At 35.2% G+C, this 23,729-nt stretch overlaps 1 protein-coding gene across 2 annotated transcripts in view; it reads left to right on the top strand.

Moving 5' to 3' along the window:
* Nucleotides 1-712: 712 nt before the first annotated feature.
* The window catches only part of LOC127874885 (uncharacterized), a 33,162-nt gene continuing 10,145 nt past the window's right edge, over nucleotides 713-23,729 (top strand). The window contains exon 1 of one of the 2 annotated variants that reach the window (XM_052419550.1): nucleotides 713-873. The gene's annotated coding sequence lies outside the window, so the exon portion shown is untranslated. Of the gene's footprint in view, nucleotides 874-1,764; nucleotides 2,121-23,729 lie in introns of those variants that run through there. The other variant, XM_052419551.1, reaches the window with a different exon arrangement.

Here is a 23,729-nt window from a genome sequence, read left to right as displayed (position 1 = left end):
CATAATACCTGCTATTGAACTGTCTGATGCAATATATAAGTGACTTTAAGCATTATCTACAATAATATGCGTGGTAAACATTGTCACATGGGTCCGCGCCGTTAAAAAATGTCAAATGTTAAACATCATTTGAAGTAGAGTAGCCAATTTGTCTTTATTTTCAATTTTACCCTGTGTGAAAAACCATGTGAAAAGCAAATCAGTATTCGAAGTTTGTGTCGATGATTATTTGTTCATTTTGTAGTGTATGAGTTATTTTGTAGTGTCTTCGCGGCGAACTGTCGTGTCGGTTGTATCATGTCGGGCGGGCGGGCGGGCGGGCGGGCGGGTAGGGGGTCTTATTGGGGCAAGTTTGCGACCAGTATTTGAAATTCTGACACCTATTGTAAGCATGTGACACTGGGGAGATATATGGTATACAAATATACTAAATAAACGAAGCATTAAACCCGTCTTACATTACTATTGGCCGTTCAAAATGTAACCCATTTTAAATTCATCATTTTAATAAAACAATATCTAAGGATACGATTAATAATATGTGGTATTAGTGTTCAATACCAAATACGATTAACAGGTTTTTGACAACTTATCAATGTTTAAACACTATTTAACATCTATTTTATGAAACCCGTATACGGTGTGCAATTGTCTATTCTATTTAAATCGCATGCGCTTTGCTTCTTTATCTTTAGCATATGCGATTCTCCTATCTGTTTAAGTCCGCGCCCTAAAACCACAAACAACCCGTATTGAGCCGGTGTGTACAGAATAGCCATACATTTGTAACTCAAGGAAAATCTCCGTAAAATTCATATTATCATAATTCAATACTTCATCGGACCGTAACGTCACGCAAAGTCGAACGAACAAGTAAGTATTATTATTTATTAGGACTTTAATTGTAGTATGAAATGTGTGTTTAGAAATGCTTTATGCTTTGCTGAAATAGGAATTTTAATATAAGTAGTTACACTTCCATGTGCGTTATATTACATTTGAACATGTTTACGGTTAGATATAAACTTTGACTTATAAAAATAAAAAATGAATGCATGCAATGTTATATAATAATAGCATTACTTAAGGGGTGCTGTTCCGTTTTTTGATAAATTGTATTCCAATAATATATATTTCTTACAATTCGTCTATATATAATTATAATTCACGGGCCTCACCTTTTGTGATATACAATTCGGGCATATTATTTTCTAAAACGATAGCCGTTTATAGACATATTAAAGTATGTAATCTATAAGCGGTTTACCTTTTGTATTGGGTGGTACACTTATAATGTGTGCAATATATAAATCAGACGACCACTTGTTTTAGCTAGTCCTTAACCACGGGCCACAATTTAAATAGTGTTAGTAGAGAATAAGTATACGGTGTTTTATAGGCTTGTTCACTGATGTTCGTTGTTGTTTTTTAAATATCAGTAAAACATTATACGTAAAACACTGTTTGGAAGAGTTTTAGATAATTATAATACAAAGGGAAACGAGAAAATAAAAACAATGCCTGTCCTGTCGATCGAACCCGGTGCCTACGCAAAACTAATTGACGATGCTGTTTCAGCATCGTCTAAGGTATGATACCATCAAAATATTCTTCACAATGGCGACCTATGTAAAAGACCGAGCCAGTCCGATTGAGATAACTCAGTTTTTCTAATCGAAATACCTCGACCTCGTTGATTTTTATTGATAACATTCTCCTAGCAGAGTTGTCGTTCGTGTTTCAACATTCAACAATGGCCGCCCCCATGAGAGTCTCGTGTCAAAACTTTCTTACAGCATAAATTGGCTTGTTTCGCTATTTAGAAGCTGTCATTTATGATATATGAATAATTTATTCACTAAATCTCCGCTAATGACAACAATGGATGGAATTCAAATGATATATTCGATGTGAATGAATAACTTTCTACAACAATGGCTTCGCCCATGAGAGACTTGATAACACTCGTGTCAAAACTTTCTTACAGCTTAAATCGGCTTGTTTCGCTATTTAGTAATGCAACAATAAATGGAATTCGAAGGATATATTCGATGTGAATGAAGCACTTTCTGGATCTCGACAGCTTGACAAGGCAAAACTGGCATACTGATGATATACTGGTATTTTTAGTTATCAATTTAAGTCACATTTTGCTTTATTGACCAGTTGAATGTTATTGTTTACATTCGGGATTTTCCGCGCATGCGCACTGACTGGTTGGCAAAAAAAACTGGTAACAGTAACGTAAAACATGTATAAATGTCTTTTGTTTAGTCAATACAACGATACAAAAATCCGAAATAAACATTAAAACTCTTAAATAATAGCGCAAAAATATAATATTTAGTACAAATTAATGTTTATTCATAAATATAATTTCCTCTGTATAAAAATACGAATTAGTTATTAACATCAGAGTAAACGTGGTCGGAAGACTAAAAACTGGCAGTCCCACAAAACAAAACAATAAATATTCTTTCGTATTCATTGTGTAAGATTTTGATAAATTATATTTCAAAGATAATAACACATACATTAATTTGATTATAATTATAAGTGGTGTAGATATTGTTAGTGTTCATAAGCGAACGAAAGTGTAAGAGGTGCATTTAATCAATTATAAAACGAAGCCCTAAAAGCGGAATACATTACAATTTCTAAACAATGTAGTAATTTTATTTTCCATTGAATGAATTATCGTTTCGTTTCCATCGAATGACAATATCATAAAGTTAAGCATACATATGAAACACAAGAACTGCATATTATGCAAATTGAACTGTCTTTGCGTGCACTCTCTTTACTGGTGATAAGGAGTGATAACAATCTAGCATTTTATGATAAATAAATCTATATATTAATTTATTTTACGCAAGTATTTTTTACCCTTTTGTTGTTTGCTTGTTTTCATGATGTCGTTTCGTTTTTTCAAAAAGCGTGGGGATAACAACCTTAAATCTTAACATTGAATACATGTAAATAGAAACATAATAAATGAGCGTTATCGCACTATCCATGGATTTTAAAGTGTTTTTTTTTCCTTTTCAACTTACTGAACATTGTTATCCCCACGCTTTTTTAAAAGCGGGGGGATATTGTGGTTATCTCCGCCGTCTGTCCGGTTGTCCGTCTGTCTGTCCGTCCGTCCTGGCCACTATCTCCTCCTACACTATGAGCACTAGAACCTTGAAACTTACACACATGGTAGCTATGAGCATATGAGCGACCCTGCACTATTTGGAATATTGATCTGACCCCTGGGTAAAAAATATGGGGGTTGGGGTGGGGCCGGGTCAGAGATTTTTACTCATTTTTTAGGTTATTTTACTATAATTTCTTCATTTCTACACCGATTGTCTTCAAATTGATACTTAACCTCTCTTATGACAATACGGTCAATCTCAACTATGCATGGCCCCATTTCCAACCCTGGGACGCCCCGCCCACATAGGCCACGCCCACCCAAAATTGCATTTTACTATAATTTCTTCATTTCTACAACGATTCACTTCAAATTGATACCGAACTTCTCTTATGACAATATGGTCAATTTCAGCTATGCATGGCCCCATTACCAACCCTGGGGCGCCCCACCCACATAGGCCACGCCCACCTAAAATTGCCTTTTAATATAATTTCTTCATTTCTACACCGATTCACTTCAAATTGATACTGAACCTCTCTTAGGACAATATGGTCAATCTCAACTATGCATGGCCCCATTACCAACCCTGTGGCGCCCCTGGGTCAAACATGCGGCGTGGGGATACGCGTCGGCCTCTGCCGCGCCATTTCTAGTTCAAGTTGTTCTTTATCTGATTTTTTTGACGTTCTTACATAAATCATGTCACATTAACAGAAACATTACTTACTGCATGTGTTGTCATTATTGTGAGTGTCCATGTATTTATATAATGAACACAATTATTAACAAATTGGATTTGGGTATATAATGTGTAAAGATAAAGGCGTTTAAATGCTAGCCCATTGTTTTCTGATATTTGTAAGTGCACTTGAACACAATTTATGATGTGCCCTATACAAGAGTGTCTTTGCAACTGGAAGTGTAGTACAGTTACATGATAGAGGGCAACAAACAGTGCACATAAGCCTGATATTTGTAAGTGCACTCAGACCAGGACTAAATTTATAATGTGAACTAAACAAGTGTTTCTTTGCAACTTGAAGTGCAGTAAAGTCACAAGCTGAAGGGCAACAAACAGTGCATGTGAGCCTTTTTCTGGAAAAACAGGGCTTAATGCATGTGCAAAAAGTGCCATCCCAGATATGCCTGCACATTTTGCACAAGCTAATCAGGGATAAGTTACTTTTTGCATAAACTGGACCCCATCCCACTCCATCCATCATGAAACCAGAAAAGCCTGGGAGCAACTCGAAGGCTGTTCAGGTTTTATGCCGTTTGCTGCTCATCAGTAACCTTTCTAAACTTGAATCTTAGAAGTATTAAAAAGGTCTTTAATTTAAATTGCTTTTTTCTATGGGACTATAAACGCATACAAGTGTGCTTCTGAGAAGAAAAGGGTTAACCTACTCACACTTTCTCCAGATTATGCTGGTTTACCACTGCAATGAGTGCACACACTTGTCACAATCACTGACAAGTGACATGGGAATCATTCTGGAAGGGGAAGAATGGCTGTACAAGTAATTTGTTGCTGCCAGTCAAGTTTATTAATAGTAAAAAAAATTGTTATCAACAAAATATTTGCTGTAATTTGTTACAATAGGGCCAAATTATGATCCTGAAATCCCTGGAGGACGCACTAAAGTTTTGTTCATATTTTTTCCAAGTGGAGTTCAATTCCATATCTAAATTTTAGGTCACAATATAGCCCATGAATGCAAATGAAATCACTACATAGTCAAATTTTTCGACCGCTTATTTACCTTGTTAAAATTGATGTGTCTCGTATTACAGCGGGCAAGCTTTTGAGTTTAAGTTGATTTGTCAACCAATTATTCGGTTTAATGGAAGTAAATATTTGAGTATGATTTTTCACATGAAATTTAATTACTTGGACAATGGAGAAAACGCTGCCACCACTTGACACCATAAATTTCGTGCCACCAGGTACTAGTCAAGTGTTTGCACCCGTTTCATCAGCGTTTTTCGCGCCTCACCTTAAACTGCAAAAAAAACTTAACTAAATATGACAACCAGTAAATGAGAGACACGCCATTTGCTTCAAGCTTGTTTCGTTTTTGTTGTTGTTTTTTGGTCTGTTTCTTATTTGTAATGTTGTTTTGGAAAAAAGAGGGCAATCATATTGCTTTATAAGGTCTCAATTTCATTCTTTTTCAAATTCATGAAAAGTATTGAATAAGTTAATGAGAGGTTTATGACCTTTGCATGAATCAACATGTAACTAGTAAGCTCTGGTCTACTTGAATGAACGATTAGTAAGGATTCCTGAGCTAACACTACATTAAGGAACAACCAATTCATGAACAGTTCAAGAACAGTTATTAACTAGTTCTTAAACAATTCATGAACACTGTGTTAATCACCAGTTCAAACTCATGTTCACCAACATTGAACTGTCTGCATACATGTAGTTGTCATTAAATTCGGTTTATGACTTGTATGTTAACTTAAAGTCCAAACTTTCATAGGTACTGTTGCAAATGCCCCATAGATTTCTACATCTACAAAATAAATGCAGCAAACCAAATATTGTTAGCTACATTAAACTTTCACTCAAAGCGCAACTCAATACCTTACTAGAACAAGCTTAACTGATGAACAAAATGATTGTAACATTTCGATTTCCCCCACAAAATAGCTGATATATTTCTTATTTTAAGAGATCTCCAAATTATAAGGAGAATTATTTTTCCATACCATAATGATTTCAATTCAACTAAGCTCTTAAATTTTTATGTCAAAATTTGATCTTTGGTTGACCAAACACCATAATTCAATTACGGACAACAAAACTATTTGCTAAATAAACTCAATCAAGAGACAAATGGACTGAACCCTTCACTTTTTGAGAGCACTAATTCAAGTAATGGATTTATAAGTGAAAAGTTTAGATATCTCCCAAGCGAAAGTGTTAAATTTATCTTTGAAATTATGTAGGAATTCACCAGGTCATAAATCAGCCGTTTGACAACACAACAAAACACTGATGTCAGAGCTAGATTTAAGTACACATACATTTTGGATTGTTTTTAACATTCAATTATTGAACACTTATTAATCAATATTTAATTCTTATCTTTCAAAATATATGGGCCGTGCTCTGTGAAAAGGGGATTTAATGCATGTGCGTAAAGTGTCGTCCCAGATTAGCCCGTGCAGTTCGCACAGGCTAATCAGGGACGACACTTTCTTCAGAAACTGGATTTTTGCTAAAAAGAGACTTTCTGTAAACGAAAATTATCATAAAAGCGGAAAGTGTTGTCCCTGATAAGACTGTGTGGACTGCACAGGCTAATCTGGGACGGCACTTTATGCACATGCATTAAACCCCTTTTTCACAGAGCATGACCTATAATGAAACAAGAGGGCCAAGATGGCCCTAGTTCGCTCACCTGAGAGGAGTCGGTTCATTCAATCTTTACCGAACGTCAAAATTGACCTAGATATTGTTCAGACAAACATCCTGGTCAAGTTTCATTATTATTGAACCAAAACTCTGCAATATGGAGTGTTTTTGTTTTTGTAAGAATTGACCTGGTGACCTATATTTTGAGTTGACCGCCCTTACCAAACATCAAACTTTGCTTACAAAAATAAATATTATGACCAATATTCATAAAATCTGAAACAAAATTGTGACCTTTAGAGTGTTTACAAGGATTTTGTATAATATAATGAAAATTTGGACAATCTAAGGGCAATAATTATGGCATTAATTATGTGATATATATAAAACGAATCTTTTCACCAAGTTTCATGATGATTGGGCAAAAATGTGACTTCTAGAGTGTTCACAAGCTTTTTTTACTATGCATAATAATATAAGAAAATGCCCCCCCCCCAGCAGCCATGTTATTCAACTGACCGGAACCATTTTTTAACTCAACTCTCATATCAAGTAAACAAATATTCTGACCAAATTTCATGAAAATTGGGCCAAAAATGTAACTTCTAGAGTGTACACATGTTTTCACAATATACATATAGAGAAAAATGCCCCGCCCACTGGCGGCCATGTTTTTTCACCGATCTAGACCATTTTCGAACTCGTCCGAGATATCAATAAAACCAATGTTTTGACAAACTTTCATGATGATTGGGCAAAAAATGTGACTTCTAGAGTGTTTACAAGGTTTCTCTATAGCCAAATAAGGAAAACTGCCCCTCCCCCCGGCAGCCATCTTATTCAAATGACTGGAACCATTTTCGAACTAAACTCTCATATCAAAGAAACAAATGTTCTGACCAAATTTCATGAAAATTGGGCCAAAAATGTGACTTCAAGAGTGTTCACATGTTTTCACCATATACATATAGAGAAAAATGCCCCACCCACTGGCGGCCATGTTTTTTCACCGATCTAGACCATTTTCGAACTCTTCCAAGAAATCAATAAAACCAATGTTTTGACCAATTTTCATGATGATTGGGCAAAAATTGTGACTTCTAGAGTGTTGACAAGGTTTCTCTATAGCCAAATAAGGAAAACTGCCCCCCCCCCCGGCAGCCATGTTATTCAACTGACCGGAACCATTTTCGAACTCAACTCTCATATCAAGGAAACAAATGTTCTGACCAAATTTCATGAAAATTGGGCACAAATGTGACTTCAAGAGTGTTCACATGTTTTCACCATATACATATAGAGAAAAATGCCCCACCCACTGGCGGCCATGTTTTTTCACCGATCTGGACCATTTTCGAACTCTTCCAAGAAATCAATAAAACCAATGTTTTGACCAATTTTCATGATGATTGGGCAAAAATTGTGACTTCTAGAGTGTTTACAAGGTTTCTCAATAGCCAAATTAGGAAAACTGCCGCGCCCACTGGCGGCCATATTTTTCAACGGACCGGAACCACTTTTGAACTCAACCAACATATCATTAAGACAAACATTTTGACAAAGTTGCATGAAGATTGGGCATGAAATGTGACTTCTACAGTGTTTAGAAGTTTTTTCTTTTTTTTTTGACCTAGTGACGTAGTTTTTGACCCGGCACGACCCAGTTTCGAACTCGACCGAGATTTCATTGGGACGAAGCTTCTGACCAAGTTTCATGAAGATCGGACAATAAATGTGGTCTCTATAGTGAAAACGAACAAATGTGGACGGACGGACGGATGGACAGACAGACGACGGACAAAGACCTGTCACAAAAGCTCACCTGAGCAATCAGGTGAGCTAAAAATTGTGTAACACTTTAAAACACTACTAATTTCTGTACTGATACTAGGTCACATATGCATTTCTGTTTAAAGAAAGAATAAAAATCTACTCAAATAGCAAATATAACTGTGAAGATTAATCAAGCAATTTACATTTTCTATGAAGAAAGACTGAAACTTGAACTTAACATTATATGTTCAAACCTTTAATCTATATCTAGAATTAAAAACACACATAATATAATTCAATTTAAGAAAGAATATTTTATTTTCCACTCTGTTATTTCGCAAGCATTAATAATTTAAAACAAACTCTAAAACACATAAACCCCCACTATTTATCCTGATATTTATTTTAATATTATTAAAAAGGTGAGGTTTTTTTTAATTAACACCTAATTAATACCTCTACTGCAATAGAAATCGGGTAACAACAAAACTTGTAAAAGTAAAGTGTGCAATATTAATGTTTCAACAATTTTGTTTACCATAGAACTAATGGGAATCGAATCTTTCAATTTCCTCTTGTCAAAACTGGATCCTCAAAGACAAATATTTGTTTTTTATTTTCACCAGAAATAAAGTGAAATCAACAATCTTTTATATTTTATACCCTAACCCAAAGAGCTCTATTTTTGAAACTACAACATTAAAAAAGCTTTATATAGTATTCAATATAATTTTCCCATTCTCCCATGCTTCAGATATTTACAATTTATAATCGATGAAATTAATAAATTTGATGTATGAATTTTAAATCAAGTTAATCGGCCTAAAGAATCGACATAAAGTCTATCATTTTCATTTAAATATGTAGCAATTTCTCACAATGTCTTTTTTAATTTAGTAGTTATACGGAGCGTTTAATGATATCAAATGTTTCGAGGACCATAAACCAGATCATATCACACCATTTTAATATTGTATAGACCCTTAAATCGTAATATCCAAAGCTTAGAATGGAAACCTGAACCCCAAACCTGAATGTGCAGTTTACATCGGTGAAACAGATTATGCAAATGTGACTCATAGGACGTTCACGTGACAACTTCATGAAATCCACAGGTTCTGCCACTTAATTAGAAGTCTGCCCATTATATAACTTAGTTTTGTCAAACAGAACAAACACTATTGGCCTGAATATGCACTAATTTGTTGACCGAACATCTTTGCAGGTCAATTAAGCTTGATTTTGTTTAACAAACATGTCATTCATAAATCAAGACACTATTTTTCTAAATGTATAAATAAATTATATTGTTTTATTTTTATGAGTTTTAAGTCAGTCAAGCAGTCATATGGTTGTGTAAAAAAGCGAATATGCAGCACACGTTTTGGTTTCACATAGTGCATTAGTAACAAGTTTAATCTTTATTTAAATATCTTACTTTGTCCAACTGCAATACATTATCATGTTCTAAGCTAAATATTGTTCAAACATGTTGTTTTCAGTGTGAAAACAGTACATCAAGTTTTAGAGAGAAAAAAAACAACAACAAAAAAAGCATTCACGATTCTTTTCATGTAAGAAACAACCATGAAACTTCAAGGAATGATCTTCATTTTTGCACTTCCACGGAAATGCAGCCAGCCGCTACCAAGATTATATAATTCAAAAAGCTTATGCAACAAGATAACAAGAAGCTCTGGTTCTTGTCACAAAATGACAGAGAGTCCGGGCGTTTCAAATCGCAACATGGTTTTTACTGTGTTTAAAAATATATCAGTGTATGCTGCAAAGTTTATAAACACTTTTATCTAGATTCTATGAGTGATAAGATCAAAACTATATACAACAGCACTACTTAATGTTTGGGAGACATACTGCATGAAAACATTGAAATATTTTATTACAAAATCATAAAACAAACGCAGATTTAAATGTTTAACAAATATTCCTTTAGAAACAAGTCTAGTGGTTTAATGTGTAACTGCCAGAATGAAGTGTTTGCATAAAAAAATGACATTTTCCTCAAAAACAAACTTTTGCATTTTTGAAAGAATAAAAACAGCAAAAAATAGGTAGCAGTACGTAAATTTGTAACAAAAATGAAAGAGGCCCCTTTGGATATGAAGAAATGATAACACGCATCAGCCTTCATTTAGAATTTTCTCCGTTGTCAATAAAGGCATTGCTGATCAAGAATACGGTTGATTGTGAACCGATTAGGAAATTTAGTTGTCCGATTAACAACTAAGCTATGTGCGTTTACTATTAATGGTCCACACAGGATATTTATAAGCCTGCTGCTAATAACTTGTCCCGCGGTTTCAGAGCAATAAATTTTAACTGTCTAGTTCAAGATATGGTTTCATAGATTAATAAACCTTTAACATAATATTCATTTAGACCTTACGATAACATTTGTTGTATTAATAACCCACTGAAAAATGTCATAGAGGCACTTACACACATGCATTAAACCCCCTTTTCACAGAAAATGGCTCATTTAATTGTACTTAATGATGGGGAAAGTATTGGACATCATGCATGATCAATGTTACAATCCCATGATGTCATTACTGCATTTTTATTACAGCACATTGCTGTGCGTTTACATCGTTGACTTCCTGCATATCTGGACACTTTATATTAAGAAAAGCTGTAAGATCACCAAAGATTACAGATTTTAGCAACAGGGTAGAAACATGGGGTAGAAATACAAAAAATGCCTGTTTGAGATTAAAATAAGATATGCTAGAGTCATCAAAGCAACACACAGAAATGTCACATAGCCGTGTAGAAAGCTGTTGTAATTTATATTCAGCGATTTTATTGCTTCACTGAGAAAAGTACCAGTACAGTACCAATTGGGAAATATTAGTGAGAAAACTCCTATAAAATTGCACAACCCAAATCAATCATATTCATTAACATGCATTTTGACTTCAATGTTAAGTTTAAGTGCTCTTTTTATTTGTTCACTTGCAGATAATGCGCTTTCTGAACATAATTGACGAAATAGGCTTTCCTTTTTGGAATTTGTCAGACCACAATTTGGAATAAAAATTGTAGTTTTTCCTCAATTGTGAGATTGCCTTTTACGGGAACTTCAGAAAGAAGGGAAAAAACGCTGATATTGTATTTCAGAAATCTATTTTTTGCAAGGAACTTCTTGTGTTTACACCATCAATAATGTCATTAACAAGGTCATTCTCTGTGATGTACTGTCAAGATATAGCATTTAAAATAATCCCTGCTCTGTAAAAACGGGGCTTCATGCATGGGAGAAGTGTAGTCCCAGAGTACCCTGTGCAGTCTGCACAGGCTAATTATGCAGGGAAAACACTTTCCGCCTCAACTAGATTTTTTTAGAAACTTTTTTTAAAGCAAAAAATTCCATAAAAGCAAAAAAAGCCAGCACAGACTGCACAGGCTTATCTTGGGCAACACTTCAAGCACACTAATACCCAGTATTACAGCGTTATTTAATCCCAGTATTCAGTTGGTTACAATTTTTAACCCATTTATGCTTAGAAAAAAGGCCTTGGCAAACAGCGTAGACCCAGATGAGACGCCGCATGATGAGGCGTATCATCAGGGTCTGCGCTGTTTGCTTAAAGGAATTTCTTGAAGAAATATTTAAAATATAGACATAAATATACTAGACATTCCTAATTTTGGAAATAAATTGATCCAATTTATAAGGATAGGTGAGTCCACTAGGCATAAAAGGGTTATTAGCTCAAAGAACACTGAAGGTTCTGTGTGTCATCATTGGATACCAGGTGTGCTGCATAAACCTTGTCCCTGAGAAGTACAACTTGGAAAACAGACTTTAGAATGGAGTCTCAGCGCATAAGCGCATATAAGGACAGGTTATCCAAAAGACAACAAAACGACATGTGTCCAAATGTGCAGGATGAAATAAGAGGGCTGTAGTTATAAATCATGCACAGTTTGAAGAGCATTTACAGCATAACGTTTCCTGCGTACACCAAAGCGGCACTGTTCAACAAAATGTCAAAAACACATCCAAAAGAAATCATCCAGTTTAATATGCCACTTATTAAATGCGCCAAAAGATAACAAATGACAGTCTGAGACATGTCATACCAGCCGCTTTGATGCATACCCCGGTCTAGGTACACAGCATTTTGAATTATGACTCAATAAATAATCCCCATACCTTCTGATAAGGCATGTGCTACAAACAAAATAAAGTGCGTTTGTTAAGAAAATACAATTTGGTTATGGATTATTAACTTTTATTAAATGACATCTTCAGGTCAGAAAGACTGAACATTTCCACCAGCAAAAAGTATAATAATAAGCCTAGTATTGCATTGTATAAGTTAATTTACCTTTCCTTATAACCAGCTTGTTTTGTTGGTCATCTGATTTCAAACCTTTTTGCTGCCTTATTCAATTAAGTAAAATCACGAGGGAATAATTAAAGAACCTTAATAATTTTATGTCAAATTATAATTACTTTAAAACTTGAATCCAGTAAGACATGTCTTTTATTAGATTTAACTTTCTAAGGGACCACAAATGCGTCAAAATATGTATCTAAGTGCTTAAGGGTGCATTTTTATGGGTCTGCAATGCAATGCCCTATGGAAACTGTTGTAACCATGAAGTATTTGTTTCTCCACAGTAAACATCCTAGTCATAAATACATAAAATAACACAACTTAAGCCTACTACAAAAACAACCTATCTTGTTATAGAATATAAAGCAAGTAGCATTGTTTTGCTGTTGCCTCAATCTGTACGCTTAACTCTCACACTATATATTATCCCATTCAAATTACTTGACAGCTGATATAGCATGTCGACTAAACAAACATGGACAAGTAATTTCACTTACTGAAATCAAACATGGTACAATGCCGAATATTTGTACTTCAAGAGATCCCAATTTTCGCCTTCATAAAGTATGGGTGTTGAATTTGAGGGTGGCTCTGGGAAACTGGGGCTTAATGCATGTGTGTAAAGTGTAGTCCCACTCACTCAGATTGGCCTGTGCTCATGAGGAACAACACTTTCTGCTGCTTTTATGGAATTTTTCGTTTAACCTTTCCCTCTCAGAAACAATGGCTTAATAATGTGCAATGCGAATAACTCGCAGTCTGTTCAAGTTTTATGTCGTTTGTTGCTCATCAGTATCTAAGGGTTGGAAATATAACCTTTTAACATGAATTTAGTAAGAAAGGTCTTTAATTAAATCTAACTTTCTATGGGACTGCAAATGCCTCAAAATACTTATATAAGTGGTAAAGGGTTAAATAAAGTCTATCCATATTGAAAGAGAGTTAAGGAGGAATTGTTGCCCCTTTGCGGACTGCACAGGCTGACTCAATGACAATTTTTTCAAGCACATGCATTAAAACCTGTTTTTCATGAGCGAGGCTCATGAATCAGCAAGAGCAGCCGTTGGCCATCAATATTGAGGAACAAATTATTTCTAATTATATCCAGGCCTATAATTTGGACATTACAATTTAGCTACATTCAACATGTAATATAAACAATTTAACATGATTACAATTCGTGTCTGATTCAGGGAAATAAAAAGCATACCTGAAGGCATTACCGGTATGTCATTCCAATAGACACTTTTTTGCTTGTAATAACTGTTTGATGATGTATTTAAATAGACATTTTACATTATATAATACTGCAGGGCAAATGGATTGTCAGGCTGTCTTGACCTGCTTGGTGAGCGGATTTGGAAAACTTGAACTTCAAAGCCTAATGATCTAAAGGTGACCTTTAACTTTTATGTATGGCAGTTGTGGTAACTTATATTAAAAGAAGCACAACTAATAATCAAGATACAGTCTAGATTTTAAGCTCATTCAGACAAACTCACACACATACACTCCATTATTGTGACTGCTACATCAAGCTTTATGCATTTGCCAACTCAACAAAAATCGTGCTATTATAGAGATACGTAAAGATGGTGTGTTTTTTTTCGTAGTTTCTTGCTCAAAGCAGTAACCTAGAAATACTTTATCCTTATTCTTAGCTTTTCTACAAATCACTAGTGTACTTTTTACCAAGCTCTGTTTCCATTTTTATGGCCTCATTCTTCAGCTTTTAAGATGGCATGTGGAAAAACATTTAGTAATGTTCAACTTAAGGAAAGCATATGCCCCTTGGAGAATGATAAAACTTGAAATGGAGTAAAGAACTTTTCTTCCATAAATATGTATGTGTGCAGTGCACCATTTGCTACAGAATTATTTTGAAACTTTGCTTGAACAATCATTGTTTACTGGAAAATAAACAACTGATTCAGATGTGTGGCCATTCAACAGCCCAATCATTAATAAATCTACGCCTGAGAGAATGGTTTTAATGCCTATACAAAAGGACTCCAACTCGGCCCATACACTATGATAAATGTTATCAAGACCTTTGAACTATTGATTTGAAAATCATTAGCGGTCATCCTTTTCAATAATAACCAGCATATTAACTCATGCAAACTCATTATACCAATTATAATTATCCTAGGTTATAGCATTCTCAATATTTATTGTTTCATGCATAAACAAAGTTACTGTTGCAAGCCCCTGAGGTCTTGAAAGCAACTGTGACCTTTACCTTTGACCTGTTGGCATGAAAATCAGTTTCTTCCTTTCCTACAAAGTAACCATCATAGTAATTTGCAGGTGAATGTTGGTAAAAGCATTGTCTAGCAATCACACCAAAACAAATGGTCTACCATCATCAGGGTGCAGGATCACGTGACTTTTTGGGGTTCCACCTTTTAACTTTAACGGATTTAAACGACGGTAAGTGGTACTTCATTTCAAATAACTTTTTAAAACAAGTTTTTTAAGAATATCAACTAGTGCATACAAGACAGATTTTTATGCTGCTTATGGCAATGTTAAAATACATCAGAATTACTTTATTTAAAAAGGATGTGTTCTTGTTCAAAAATTCAATTTTCACTGCATTTATGTGACACGCAACGTGACATTTTGTCACCGATTTCAGACGTATTCAAGGATTTATTCTTATAACTTAAGATATCGGCACAAACTGCAAGAAAACCTGTCTTTAAGTTCTTAAATGGAGTGATTACATTCTGTCAAGCCCGTGTGTATAAACCCCTGAAAACCCCGTTGATTCGCCCCCTGATCATATTGACCTACCCACTGACAGATCTACTGACCGATTGACGGACTCGTGCAAAGCACAGCAATTTTTTTCCTTATTTATAAATTACCAGAAAACCGCACTTTCCCAATAAGAAAAAAAAAACTACACATTTTCCAACTGCTGCCAAAAATAATCCATTTGAAGGCTTCCATATATATATATATAAATATTTATCAATAAAATGCAACATTTAGTTAGTTTCCATATATGCAGCTTTATTACTTTAACCTCAGTAAATATAATGTTGACAACTTGACAACACTAAGTTATTTTTGTTATTTATTATTTTAAGTATTTGGGAGCAAAAAATCAAGTACACCAATTTCCCAATATGAAGATTTCAAGAAGCTAATGTTCCCAATTATAGAGTTTTTTCGCGCACATTTTTTCCAATTGGGCTGGTACCGCTCTTTTCCCCATTTGGGAAAAAAATCGCTGAAGCAGCATTATATGTAACCCTCCCTTCTCCAAATCGGGGGGGGGGTATATAAAAAAATTCATGCTTTAACCACACAATAAATATTTTACATGTAAATCATTTAAAAATTTACTAATGACATATGAATAAGTAGGCATTTCCAAATGAAGAAGTAGTACACTTCCTCTGTACAATCTAAAATTATAACATTCTGTTTGTGTTAAAATACAGTTGTATTCCAATTTTCTTCTTGTTACATAAATATTAAAATAAGAAAGGTTTTGACTTAAATCCTCTAATACTTGCCATAACAAAACATTTAAATGCTAATTTATTAGAACAGTCTATAGCTACTTCATTTTTAAGCAAGTATTTAGATTGCAACGTCAACAGCTCAACATTACGCAATCTGAAACCAACATATGACAATGAACGAGGTATGCTATATAAAATTAATTAACAATCTACATGTATATACAGCACTTTATAATAATAAATGTTGTTCACTTCAATCAAATTTGTAACCAACAAGTTGACTGAGAATCCACATGTTTACTCATCTTTGTTGCAGAACCAGAATGCGTGTCTTTGTGTCGAAAGAACAAAACTGCACAGAGTTATATGTTTCTTAAAAATGTTAATTTATCGTTTTTATGAAGGAGTAAAATTCTGCTGTACATGAAAACACTATTGCAATTAACTTAAACTCTACCTTTGTTTATTTTCTGATAATGCTTTATCTAAACTAAGCTTTTTATGTCCCCCACCACTATAGTGGGGGACATATTGTTTTGCCCTGTCTGTTGGTTGGTCTGTTGGTTGGTTTGCGCCAACTTTAACATTTGCAATAACTTTTGCAATATTGAAGATAGCAACTTGATATTTGGCATGCATATGTATCTCACGGAGCTGCACATTTGGAGTGGTGAAATGTCAAGGTCAAGGCCATCCTTCAAGGTCAAAGGTCAACAAAAAAAGTTCAAAGCGGTGCAGAACGGGACATAGTGTTTCCGATAAACACATTTCTTGTTGTATGTGCTTTCAAGAATGCCATTACAATGTACATGCATTTACCTGAAATCTTGAGAAATTAAAAGGGCTCAATGATGACATTTGTATTAAAGGGAGATTATACAATTTTGTCAAATATTTATTAATTTATATAAAATGTGTAAAAAACTTATTATACATATTTTTCAATATGAATTAAAATAAAAGTTAACAAGAACATGTGTCGAAAAATGCGAAATAAGCCAGATATTTAATCTGAAACCGAAAATGTATATACAGTCGAATTCGCCAGCAGCAACACTAACTCCGATCCTAATAAAAAGACGAATGCTTCGGTTATTGTAGGAAAATATGTACGAATCGTCTTTACTGCATTTTTATGAAATTCGTCTTCAATGTATAATTTCTCTTGCCTTTTTTTGTTATTGTTATATATTTTTATCAATATATTACAATTTGACACATATAAACATTGTATAATCTACCTTTAAGACAAGGAAAACAAATTTTGCCGTTGTTGTTGGGTTGTGCACCTCATACTTCTTAATTCAAAGGACAATAACCCATCATCTTTGCAATTCTATACTTCTAAATTCAAAGAATAATAACCATCATCTTTGCAATTCTAATGTCTAAGTGTGTTGATGTATTTTGTTTATAAGAACTTTAACCACCACCACCACAATAACATCAATCATTAATTAACTATAAAGGTTACAAAGCCTTGAATGACCCAATATTACCCGATAGCTCCACCCATTCTTACGTTTAATTCAACAACGTCATCTCATGTGTAAGCGAACTCAATGTTGATTGGCCAGCTACCATGTGAGCTTCAATAAGGTCAACCGATGTCTCATATTCTGGAGCAGACCGTGTTTCGTTTATTGTTCAAATTGCGAACACTTTCATTGAAAGAAAGACAACAAGAGCTGTCAGAGGACAGCGCGCTCGACTATTCGAGTGCTTGACACTATAACGTAAGCCATCATGGAGAGGGGGTATAATGTGGGTGTGTGGTCATTTAATCGATGATCTTTAAAATAAAGAAAACAAAGATTCTTTTTTTTTTTTTTTTTTTGGGGGGGGGGGGGAAGGGGCGGGGGATTCTGGGGTGGGGCGTGGAGGATAGTTTGGGTGGAGTCCATTGTGGTATGTCAGGTAAGTGTTGTTTTGTCAAAGTGTGTTTTGTCAAAGTATGAATCAAATCTGATGTTTAATGAAAGAAGTTATGGCAATTTAAGCAAAATTTATTAATTTGACCTTGAGAGTCAATGTCATTCAAAGGTCAAGGTCAAATTCAACTTGCAAGGTACAGTAACATCATGATTATAAGTATTTGATGTTGGAAAGCAATAGCCTTGATACTTTAGAAGTAAAGTGGATCTAAACACAAAATTAACAAAATATTCAAAGTTACAAAGACAAAAAAATGCCATAATTTCTACAAAATGCTTGATACAGTTGTCTGCTCTTGTTTATGGGTTTAGGTCATGTTGGTAAAGAAGTATGCAAAATATAAAAGCAATATGTCAAGGGACATTGAAAATATTAGAGGTGGTACGCAAAATTTAACATAGAGTTAATAATATGCATATTCTAAGTGGAAAAAGGGCCATAATTCTTACACAATGCTTAATACAGTTGTCTGCTCTTGTTTATAGGTTGGGGTCATGTTGTTAAGAAGTATGCAAAATATGAAAGCAATATATCAAGGGACATATTTGGAGACTAGTACACAAACTTTAACATTTGCACGCTCACGCTCACGATCACGCTAACGCCGGGGTGAGTAGGATAGCTCCACTATATATATATTTCATAAATAATAGTCGAGCTAAAAATATGGAAAACCAGTCCGGATTAAAATGGCGGATGTTCTCAATGAAATTTTAACATTTTCGCAAATCAGATTTTTCTTGAGCCAAATTCTCAATATTTTCGCAAATGGCTCAAATGGCGAAGGACAGCACGAGCCATGATTTTAAATTTTATAAAGTATCAACTACTATTACTTATTAACATTTCTTGCAATATCACTGAACTGGGCATGAACAAACTGATAAGTTTTCTCTTAACAATTTGTACAATATACCGGTACATAAAAAATCCAAGTATTAAAATACTGTTAGTTTTGTTTGCTGAACTGAAATCAATTTTGGAATAACTGAAAGGTAAATGCAATAACATGTACAACACAAGAAATGGCGCGGCAGAGGCCGACGCGTATCCCCACGCCGCATGTTTGACCCAGGGGCGCCCCATGGTTGGTAATGGGTCCATGCATAGTTGAGATTGACCGTATTGTCATAAGAAAAGTTCAGTATTGTTGAGAGTGGAAACTCAAATATGACGACAGTGAAAACTCAAACAAGCATTATTGGGTTTAACATGATCAAAATCACTTACCTTGTATTGACTTGAGTTGACACTCTGTTGTTGAGTCTTTTATACTTACTTCTTTTGGTTTGCACTGGCTGAACCACAAGAATTATGTAGTCGTTTCTAAATAATCACGAAACAACATACGTAATGCATATGTTTTCCAGTTATATTTAGGTTTGCCTGTTGTATTTCCACTATCATATAACTTTAAGCTATGTAATGGATTAGTCCAAATTTTTGACGCTCTTAAATATTAAGCGACTTTTTATATGGGTAATATTTGGAGCGTACACAGGGGGAAAGACCAAATTAATGGTGGGAATTTTTCGTTCTTTGTCTATATTGTTGCGCAAGGATTTTGTGCGCAACATTCAAGCCCCGATATAAGACACTTAATATCAACGGATTGCAATAATATTTACATACCTGTGTAGATAATTCATTTCTCGATAATGTTCCGTAAAAATTATGTAATGACACTTTGAATTTTGCACGCCTGAGCAATTTAAATCCAACCACTATTCAATTTTTCAATATTTCTCGATTCGCTCGCTGTGTAGATATAAATCGATAACACGACCTCGATGTAAAGCATCTGGTTTAAAGTGGAAGAAGAAACAGCGAAAAATACAGTTTGCGTTCGTCTGTTGTGGTGCAGCGCGTTACATAGTAAACCGATGTTATACTTTTCTGGATTAGTTTAGCATTGTTTTTTTTCTAAATTGACAATTAAAAAGTTCTGAAATAAATTACATCTTTTATTTTTATACTGTACATAAATAATATTGATACAGATCGTACAGTATACCGTCCTATTTAACGTAGAATGGAAGTACATCAAACAACACAGACAGAGGTGCGAAAAAGACATGCATAAACACTTGCTAAAACTTAGAACAGTGAATAGAAACTGCACCATATCTGTTTTGAACATATGCTTATTAAATCGACAAAGATTAGCATACAAGATCTAGTTAGGTAAAAGTCGGTGTTAAAAGCTCATGTTAAATGAAATTACGCGTACACGTTACACCGCAATGCCTTATTCTGATTGGTTCATATTTAAATCAGTTTCATGACATGGCTACAGGTCAGTGATTGTTTTGCGATTTAAGCAGAAGTTTAACTGAAGAATTTATGCCTTTCTTACTTCGAATCGACGATATTTGATGTAAAAATGGACTTCTGAATTAAAACTGAATGAGTTGGTAATGTTATTTTGCAATTTTACGCAACTTGATGAAAATTTAAACTTTATGGTTTCCACCACAAAAAAGGTCCGTCAACGATGAGACGTTCCAAAGAATTTAGCCCATATAAAAAGTATCTCTAAATTCTTTGCGCGTCTTATAAATGAGACTATGTAATGGATCTTCGTATCCATGCATTTTTTCTTGAACTATGTTACGCTCGATTCCAAACTCATGGACGATTTTGTTGTAAAATGTTAGTGTTTTTCAACACAATGTATATTTATCTACATAACAGCGCAGTAGGGTTCATTTTAAATACTTTGTGATGATGTAATTTGTTAATATTGTCTTAGAGTTCTTTCCAACATTTTCGTGGCAGCCATCTTGTTTTAACCGTCAGTATCGGCTAAGTAGCGAAAGTATGTTTTTCTCCCGAAAACGAGTTGAGGTTCGTCTTCAAAACGATCAATTAACTCATCATGTGTAATTTGAACCCATTTGTTTGTAAACATGTTGTTTTTACGATAAAATAATACATTGGCCTTTGAAATGCTATTGTAAACGACGCGCACCTAGCTGCCACATTAGTATCGTTTTGCTTCGTCATGCCACAGGAGCTGTGGCGTTCCACAAAAATTGTGGCGCGACACAATGTGGTGCCACATTGTGGTGTGTGGCATGTGGCATGCCACAATGTGGCACCGTGACGAGTATAAATAGCCACAGCGCGTTCATTTGGGACTCCAACATTTCTAAAAGAGCCTGAACTCCATCTCGGTTTTTTTAAAACTAGACTTCAGTCTAAATTAAAACTTAGCAAAAAGGTGCGCGTATTTCAAACTTATTTTTTAATTAGTAACTTATAGAAAGTAATATAAACAATATTAAGTAAATAATATATTATAATATACTTTAATGAATTGAATATATTTGATCATAATTTTTGTAACGCACTTTGAGCCAGTTAGTCTCTTTTCGATAATAGTACGTTTTGATAGGCTACACTTCACTAAACTGTGTAAACGTTTAATTATACTATTATCGCCATATCGTAACGAGTTTTCTTCAATAAAAATCTTAACTGTTTTCAAACACGTTGTCGTCTTTAATCCTTTAAGTTGGAGTCATTAACAACAGCAATCACTCACTCGCTCATAATTACACAAAAAACAATTCACAATCACCAAAAAGTACTAACGGATGACGTAGGCCAGTCATCCCTGAAGGCGAAGGCGAAGCCTGACAAAGACCAGTCACCCCTGACGGCGAAGGTCAAGGCCGACTCGCAACAGTATCAATTAGAAGTGAATCGGTGTAGAAATGAAGAAATTATAGTAAAAGAAAATTTTCGGTGGGTGTGGCCTATTATGGGCGGGGCGCCCCAGGGTTGGTAAAGGTGCCATACATAGTTGAGATTGACCGCATTGTCATAAGAGATGTTCAGTATCAATTTGAAGTAAATCGGTGTAGAAATAAAGAAATTATAGTACAAGGCAATTTTGGGTGGGCGTGGCCTATGTGGGCGGGGCGCCACAGGGTTGGTAATGGGGCCATGCATAGATGAGATTAACTGTATTGTCATTAGAGAGGTTCAGTATCAATTTGAAGTGAATCGGTGTACAAATGAAGAAATTTTAGTAAAAGGCAATTTTGGGTGGGCGTGGTCTATGTGGGTGTGGCCTACTATGGGCGGGGCGCCCCAGGGTTGGTTATGGGGCCATACATAGTTGAGATTGATCGTATTGTCATAAGAGAAGTTCAGTATCAATTAGAAGTGAATCGGTGTAGAAATGAAGAAATAATAGTAAAAGACAATTTTGGGTGGGTGTGGCCTATTATGGGCGGGGCGCCCCAGGGTTGGTAATGGGGCCTTACATAGTTGAGATTGACCGTATTGTCGTAAGAGATGTTCAGTATCAATTTGAAGTAAATCGGTGCAGAAAGGAAGAAATTGTTGTAAAATGCAATTTTGGGTGGGCGTGGCCTATGTGGGCGGTGCGCCCCCGGGTTGGTTATGGCGCCATGCATAGTTGAGATTGACCGTATTGTCATAAATAAGGTTCAGTATCAATTTGAAGTGAATCGGTGTAGAAATGAAGAAATTATAGTAAAAGGCAATTTTGGGTGGGCGTGGCCTATGTGGGCGGGGCGCCCCAGGGTTGGTAATGGGGCCATGCATAGTTGAGATTAACTGTATTGTCATAAGAGAGGTTCAGTATGAATTTGAAGTGAATCGGTGTAGAAATGAAGAAATTATAGTAAAAGGCAATTTTGGGTGGGTGTGGCCTATGTGGGCGTGGCGCCCCAGGGTTGGTAATGGGGCCATGCATAGCTGAGATTGACCGTATTGTCATAAGAGAGGTTCAGTATCAATTTAAAGTGAATCGGTGTAGAAATGAAGAAAATATAGTAAATGGCAATTTTGGGTTGGCGTGGCCTATGTGGGCGGGATGCCCTAGGGTGGGTAATGGGGCCATGCATGGCTGAGATTGACCGTATTGTCATAAGAGAGGTTCAGTAACAATTTGAAGTGAATCGGTGTAGAAATGAACACATTATAGTAAATGGCAATTTTGGGTGGGCGTGGCCTATGTGGGCGGGATGCCCCAGGGTTGGTAATGGGGCCATGCATAGTTGAGATTGATCTTATTGTCATAAGAGAGGCAATAAGAAGTGAATCGGTGCAGAAATGAAGAAGTTAATGTAAAATAACATTAAAAATAGTGAAAATCTCTGACCCGGCCCCGCCCCGACCCCTATAACTTTTGACCCAGGGGTCAGATAAAAATTCCGTCACTATCACCGTCGCGCATATGCTCATAGCTACCATGTATGTAAGTTTCAAGGTTCTAGTGTTCTCCGAAAAACGTTGGGATAACAACACAACTCTCCAAATTATTCAATCGTTTCGCGTTGCAACGCTTTATAATTTTTAAATCGTTAAAAGATGCATATAATGGCTATATTAGACCATGGTAAATGTTCAGTAATACTGTTTCCTCACAAATAACATAACTCAAACGAAAATTTGCGAATCCGATACAACTTTTTTCAATTTTGTCAATTAACTAAAACGTGAAAAGATCCCTTTAAAGTTAAATGAACTGTATCACAGTAAAAGAGACATTAAGGCGATTGTGGCCAGTAACGATCCAGATCAACCTGCAGTTGCTTGAAAGCTGTTTGCTTAAGAGCGGTTTTCTTACAATGACAAATAGTTTACCTGGCTAATTAAATTCAGAAGCCTGGTAACAGTTTAACGTT

Source organism: Dreissena polymorpha, chromosome 3 (genome assembly GCF_020536995.1).
Source record: "Dreissena polymorpha isolate Duluth1 chromosome 3, UMN_Dpol_1.0, whole genome shotgun sequence".
In the NCBI taxonomy this organism is placed as follows: Eukaryota; Metazoa; Mollusca; class Bivalvia; order Myida; family Dreissenidae; genus Dreissena; species Dreissena polymorpha.
This window is presented reverse-complemented; position numbering and strand designations above follow the sequence as displayed.